This window comes from Euphorbia lathyris, chromosome 2 (assembly GCF_963576675.1).
Source record: "Euphorbia lathyris chromosome 2, ddEupLath1.1, whole genome shotgun sequence".
Lineage (NCBI taxonomy): Eukaryota > Viridiplantae > Streptophyta > Magnoliopsida > Malpighiales > Euphorbiaceae > Euphorbia > Euphorbia lathyris.
The window spans coordinates 119,949,754-119,957,047 of NC_088911.1; the positions used below are offsets into that span (position 1 = coordinate 119,949,754).

At 32.7% G+C, this 7,294-nt stretch overlaps 1 long non-coding RNA gene across 1 annotated transcript; it reads left to right on the plus strand.

The window, feature by feature from the left end:
- Positions 1-4,836: 4,836 nt before the first annotated feature.
- LOC136216768 (uncharacterized) lies at positions 4,837-5,472 on the plus strand. Its single transcript, XR_010683370.1, has 2 exons — positions 4,837-5,018; positions 5,110-5,472. It is a non-coding gene; the product is annotated as an uncharacterized lncRNA (long non-coding RNA).
- The last annotated feature ends 1,822 nt before the right edge of the window (positions 5,473-7,294 follow it).

The window sequence follows — 7,294 nt, forward strand, 5'->3', positions numbered from 1 at the left end:
TGGCTCTAATTCCTTAACCTAAGACCCATTTTGCAGTACATATATGTTGGAAAAGTAAACAGCTTGAAGAAAGCTATGTATATGCAATAAATTAGTACAGTGTAACCAAAAAAAAAAATAGTACAGTTGATTAGTAAATAATTAGGTGAGCCCACTAACAAAGCATATCTGGCATTAATCCCAAATAAATATTTTGAGAAACTAACTAGTACAATGAATTGCAATTGAATCTATTAGATATTCCTTACACTTTTGACAAGTAAGGTTTCATGTTCCTTGGTTAATTGGAAATGGTCCATTGGTTAAAAGTAAAATTTATGTCATGTGCCCTGTGATGTTTCTATCATCAAATAATACCCTCCTCTCTTTTTTTCTCCACTTTCCTTGGCACGTGATCACACAAATCTTTGAGTACTAAATACCAAAAGTATAGCATTTTGGTATATATCTGATTAGCTAACTATATATACTCTTAATCACACAAATCAGCTTCTGCTCATTCTATATATGTTTACTCCTGCAAAAATGCCTTACTCATTGCAACAGTAACAGGAGTTACTGCATGTGAAGTCTCCATGTATGTGCTTGTCATTTTTAACTGAAAAAGGATGAACCATATTATTTCCTTTCCCCCTTTTATCTGCTGTGTTATAACCTTGACATATGGCTCGGTTTACATGTTAAAACAGTGACATACTGACAGTTCCACGGACACAATAATATGGCGGTTCCACGAGCGCTAAATGAAATTTCTGAACACACATAACTTGATCATCTAAGAGGAGCTTAATATGTTAACAAATAATCGATCAAATGCTTAATGTATCCGTATGATTGTAAATTTGTGATGATGTAGAAATGCTATCTTTTCCCCCTTTTTACAGTTGCCTATTATTTGTTTGAGTTCATTATGATATGATGTATGTAAATGGAAGTTTGATAATTAATTAGCAGCTTTAAAGAATCTTTAATAATATGACTGGCTGGCCTGTTCTGTTGGTGCCTTGATTCCACAGTAACCTTTTGGTAGTGGGGAGTGAAAACAACAATGGCTAAACTAAAAGGCAAAAGCATGAGTCTTCTTCTTTTTGTCTTTGCAGGACATGCCCATGCCATGCTAAAGAGTGTTTCTTTGCTCGTTTAAATCATCAGTAACACTGTCAAAAGCTACTTAATAATAATCAATCTATTCAATTCCCTTTCCCTCCTTTACTCCTTAGTTTAAAATCACATTTGCATCATATATATATATATATATATATATATATATATATATATATATATATATATATCATTGCACACATGCAATCAAAAAGCTTTGCAATTTCAGTCTGCTTAATTATTTCTCCTGAAAAGATTGTCCAAACTATCATTACATAATGCATAAGATCAATGGTGTCAAAAAGGGTTATCATGTTATAATCGTGTTTATGACTACAAAATGTTAAATCGTGTTGTCCAAGTTAGAAATTGACAGCTCCAACTATATAAGAGCTAAAGATCAATAGTATAATATGTACAAATAAGGTTGAGGTTGAGTAAAATTTCTATCTTTGTAGAAATTAAAGAGTCTACATTGTACTCAAACAAGAAATTTAGTAGACATATCTGCTAAGAGCTAAAAATAAGATATGCCATTTGATTTGCTATAGCAGTACAAAAGTTCAAGCTGGTAGATGTAAAAAAAAGGACCTACAGTTATGAACTTGTGCAAGTTTCAATTACCTTCTCCAAAATTGGGATGTTGTTGTTGAAAATACCTTCTCCTGATTTCATCCTTATTGCAATTTCTTTAGCAATTTCTTATTCAAAACCATCCAAAGCCATCTGATCTTCCCGGCATTTCCGAGTGCAAAATGCACCAAGATAACTGCAATATCAGTAAAATTCCCAAACTATATATCATTTCAATAAGATCCACATGAATCACCAATTCAATTGAAAAAGATGTGAAATTAGATACCTACCCATACATAAAAAGATTATCTTTGAATCTCTTCTTGCAAAAGTAACAAGTGTGAATAAACTCTCCAAATCCTTCACCAGGCTTCTTGATCTTATTTGATTTCTCATCGTCACTCTTTTCCCTCTCAGGCGAATCCACAGTTAGTATACACCGACTGATCTTCTTCGTCTCCGCCGGAGTGGGATACTTTTTCTCGAAGAAAACTTGCGGAGAATCAAATGGCAGGAACACCCCGATCTCTCCCTGACTGGACGATCGACCAATACGAGAACGTTTTGACATTGAGAAAGCTCGTAATTGGATTTAAAATGGAGACGAAATTGATAAAGATATTGCAATAGGGTTTAGATGATGTAGAAAGATGAACAAGGAAGAGGAATTAGGGTTTTGAGGTTTTAAAGAGGTTTAATCAGATACAAGTTAATTTGATTGCAGTTCTTGGATCCTGTAATTCCTGAATAGTTGCCATTTGATTTCGTTATCTAAACGGTTTTGTGCTTTCATTATTAGGCTGAATTACCAGAATTAATAATGCAATTTCTTCTTTTGTAGCTTGTTTTGGATTTTTTTATGATCTTCTTAGAACAGTTGGGTTAGAAATTATCCCTAAATAGTGGTGGGTTAACCAGAATGAAGCCGGACTAACTCTGTTCGATTTCAAAACCGTAAAGAAGTGGGACGAAATTCATTCAATTTTTTTACGACCTGTGTAACCTGGTATTAAGCTTGGGTTACACTTCCCAACGAGGAAGCCGGATGAACTTCATCCAACTTCATGTTGCAAGAAAGTCGGATGCATTTCAATTTTTTTAAAGATAAGAAAAGGAGGAAGCGGACACGGAGAGAATTTATTAGGGATTGAGGAGAATATGATAGACTGGATAGAAGCTGACACGACTTGATTGCACGGTTTCATATGATGGTTCATGTTAGCTGATCCCGACTCATTTCGGAACTAAGGTTTTGTTGTTGTTGTTGTATAAGAAAAGGAGGAAGCTAAAAGAGATATTGAGATGTTAGAGCTATAAGTATGAATGAACATATATTGGGGATTAGTTTTGAAACCTCGCATGCCTCTTAAAACTTCATCCGATTTTCTTGCATTTATTTTTATTTTCTTTATGAAAATAAAAAAAAAGGAGGAAAAGAGATAATGGGATAGAAAGATTACGGAGGAAATATTGTATTCATCCTTAACCCTTTTTATGTTTTTAAAAAAGATCAATTATAAAGAAGTCGGATAAAATTCATTTAACTTCCTTGTAAAAGGAGTTGGATGAAATTCATCTTATTTCCCTGTTGGGAAGCATAATCCAAGCTTAATGCTTAGATACACGGGGTATAAAGAAACCAAATGGACTTCGTCCAACTTTTTTTACAGTTTTGAATTCGGACGAATTTCATTCGACTTCACCCTAGTTAAACTAATAGTAGTATTGGGAGAATAACGTTTAATTGGGCCATTTGAGAGGAATAATGTTCATTCAAAGCATTATCTAAGTAAAAATATGTTTGCTTTGTAGTTTTGTAGTTTGTTTTCTAAACGGTTTTGTTCTTTCATTAGGAGACTAATGGTCCATTTGATTCACATATTCCTATTTGCTGTTTTAAATTATGTTAGTTCTTTTTTTTTTTTTTTTTTGCTAAAAACAGTTGTTTTGAAATTTTACCAAACACTTTTTATCATTTATTTAAAATTAAAAGATAAAAAACAGTTTCGAAAGATGGAAACAAACTGTCAATATCTATTTGGTTCAATGCAATAATAGTTTAGTATGTTTACATTTATTATTACATTGAACTTCTAAATATAATAAAACCTATTAATGTAAATATTGAAAATGCATAATAGTATTAATTTATTCAAAAATTCAATGCAATAATAAATATAAATATTAAAAATGGACAATAAGATACTAACCTATTAAAACCCAAGAGCTTACGTATATCAAAACCCTCATTTTATAAGAATTAATTAAATTATTACATCAATTTATTAGTGTTATTTATTTAATTGGAGTAATTAAATTTAATCTAATCATAATTAATTGCATAGAATAAATATTATTGGTATTTATTTATGTAATTAGATTAGGATTGGATTAGTTTTGTAATTAACCAATTAACCTTAAACTAATTAGGTTTAGGAATACACTATATATAAATTAAAAACACTATAACCTAATACACATATATTCGGCCAACTAGGTTTGCTTTCAAAAGCAATACAAAAAAACGGCAGCCACTATTGAGAATAGTGGGATTTATCTTGGCGAATTACACAATCTTTCCAGTTCTTCCTCCGTTCTTCGGCTAGCACCGGTTCTAGCTCGATAGCTGTTCGTGCACCTGACTACGGAGATCTTACTACTTTGTGGATTCTTCAGCCGTCTCTAGAAGAGACAGTCCGGGTAAGTTTTTATCCCTAAACGGATCCAAAAAGGTTTTATTCAATTAATGGTTAACGGACAAAGATCAAACTAAAGGGATTAGAAATAAATTTTGAACCGCAATTTCGCTGCGCTACAGTTGATTAACTGGCAATAATCTCTAACAGTGGTATCAGAGCCATGGTTTAGTCCGTTTTGATTGATTGAAAATTAATAAGATTTGGTTTTTATTATTTTTCCAAATCAGTTTTTGAAAATTCCTATTAATTCCTCGTGTAGAATAATTCAATTTTAATATTCAGATAGATAGATTGTATCCTTATTATAATGGATCCGGCTTGGACTGAAAGAATGACTCTAATCAACCAACGGTTACACTTTCAAACTTTAAATCCTGATTCTGCTACTACCGTATATTAGCAATATTTACAAAGAGAAAAATATATCTAAAATCTCAACCAAATTTCTTTTATTGGGCTCTTATTAAATTAAAGCAAGATCAAACATGATTTTGTTTGATCTTGTCATTAATCAAAGCAACATATCACAAACTTTCCCCATATAAAAAGCCCCAAGAAGCAGACCACCAATGTCCAAAACATTAACAATGGTCAACTACTCTTGCTCTCTCATCCTCCTTCTCATACTCTCAGCAGCCTCAGGTTCGTCTTTTCTGACACGATAATACAATTTATAGATATAACTCGCTTGACATGATTAGGACACGATAATCCATTTTGATATTTGTTGCAGGCAAAGTGAGCGGTGGCTGCTTCTACCTATCGACCATCGGCGGCGGATGTCCGAACAAATACGAGTGCCTGGAAACATGTAGGCCGTGCTTTAGAGGAATCGGAACGGTGAAAGCAGGTTGTGTGGGTCCGAGTGGGCCTACTCCGTATTGGGAGTGCCGCTGTTATTTCCAAAACGGTGCTCCTTGTCCACCTGCTGCCCCGCCCAGGTGTCCAAGGATATGGCCGCCGACGCCGTTTTTCTCCTCCGTTAATCAGAATCATACTCTTCTTCACTCTTGACTTTACCTGATATTGTCTATAATATTAACCAGTTAATAAGATGAATAAATTATAATAATCTTCATTACCAATTAGCTGTTTATTTTTCTGGATTCATTTCTCTTAGTTAAAGCGAGATTTTGATTTTATCATTTGATGAGTAAATCTCACTGGAAATTATTTAAGTTTTGATAATATTTATAAGGTCATAAAAAAAATATATTTTATATAAAAAATTATTTAACGATATATTGGACCTGTTCGGCAATTAGTGGATTACATTAGTGGTTAGCTGATTATCTTTTTTGTTAGCTGATTTGGCTAGCGCGCGGATTGTGCGAATTTGTTTGGTAAAAATTATCTTATTGCATAATAGATGTTTGTGTAAAATAACAAATAAGGATATGATAAAGCATTTATTTGACATTAAATAGTATTTTTTTGAAACAACATTAAATAGTATTAATTAGGGGTAAAGATATCTATAAAAAGAGATGGAGCAATAAGCTAATTGAAAAACTCCTAAAATGAGTTTTTTCAAAATTAGCTTTTTGGACCTAATAAACTCTTTCGAACTTCTCTTCACCAAACGTCACTACTCTAAACCTTTAGAGTGTTCAAACCTCTAATTTTACTCCAAAAAGCTCTTTACCAAACTTGGTCTTTATTCACCTCACTATTTTTGTAGGCAGTTTAGTACCAATTAGACATGTCCACGGCTCCGAGTACCCGCCCGTCTCCTCCAGGCCCGTGTCCTTTGAACTAGACCCGGCAAAGCGACACACGACCCGATGACACGACACGAACACGACATGCTTTTTTAGTGTTAGTGTTTAGGGTTTTATGACACGACACGAAAGTTGACACGACATGAAATGACACATTAATTTTCGTGTCCTTTTCGTGTCAACCCGAAAACACGAAACTGACACGGATATTGAAAATTATTTTTATATTCTCTCGTGTTTTTTATATCACTTTATTAATACAGATAATAAAATTATAATTATTAATTGCAAATATTGATTTGAATTTCCTAAATTGTTATAAACACATTACATGACTCTCTAACATGATATTATCGAACTTTTCGATAATTATTGTTAACATACTAATCTAAAAATGATATAAAATGTTTAAAAACAGTACCATATCTTCTTATATTTTTTAGAGTTATTATGAATATATATGCATAACAAAATTACATGTAACCCGAAAACACGATACGAAATCGATACTAACCCGAACAGGTTAACACGACTTTGACACGAAAGTTTTTGGGTTGGGTTTGGGTTTACTCTTTTTTGACACGAACCCGAAATGCCACGATACGAACACGACTCAAACACGATAATTGTCAGGTCTACTTTGAACAGAATTTATTGATCATATGCCCAGGTCTGCTAAAGCCCGTTTATTTTTTGGACAAACTTGCGATTGTATCACGGGCCAGTCTAGTCCAGTCCGCCTACTAATATTAATTATTAATTTATATATTTATATATTAAATATTTAATTTTTAAGTATAAATTTATTTTTTATAATTAAAAATTATATATATATATATATATATATATATATATATATATATATATATATATATATATATAATTAAGTGGGTTTATGTGGATTGGCTTGGGATATGATAATTAAGCCCGAGCTCAGTCCGATACGAGCCCGCCAAAATGAATAGTGCGATGGGCCCAGCCCAATCTATGAACAGATCTGCCAATAATACATGATGCAACAGACTTTTTTTTTAACGAAAGCTTTTTAAAGCTTCTTGTAAAAAAAAATAGGGAAAAGTACAAAAATAAACCTTGTGGTTACACCTGTTTTCGATCAACACCCATATGGTTTAAAAGTTTGCAAAATAGTACCTTGAGGTTCATTCCGTTAGCAAACACATACCAAATTGACTAACG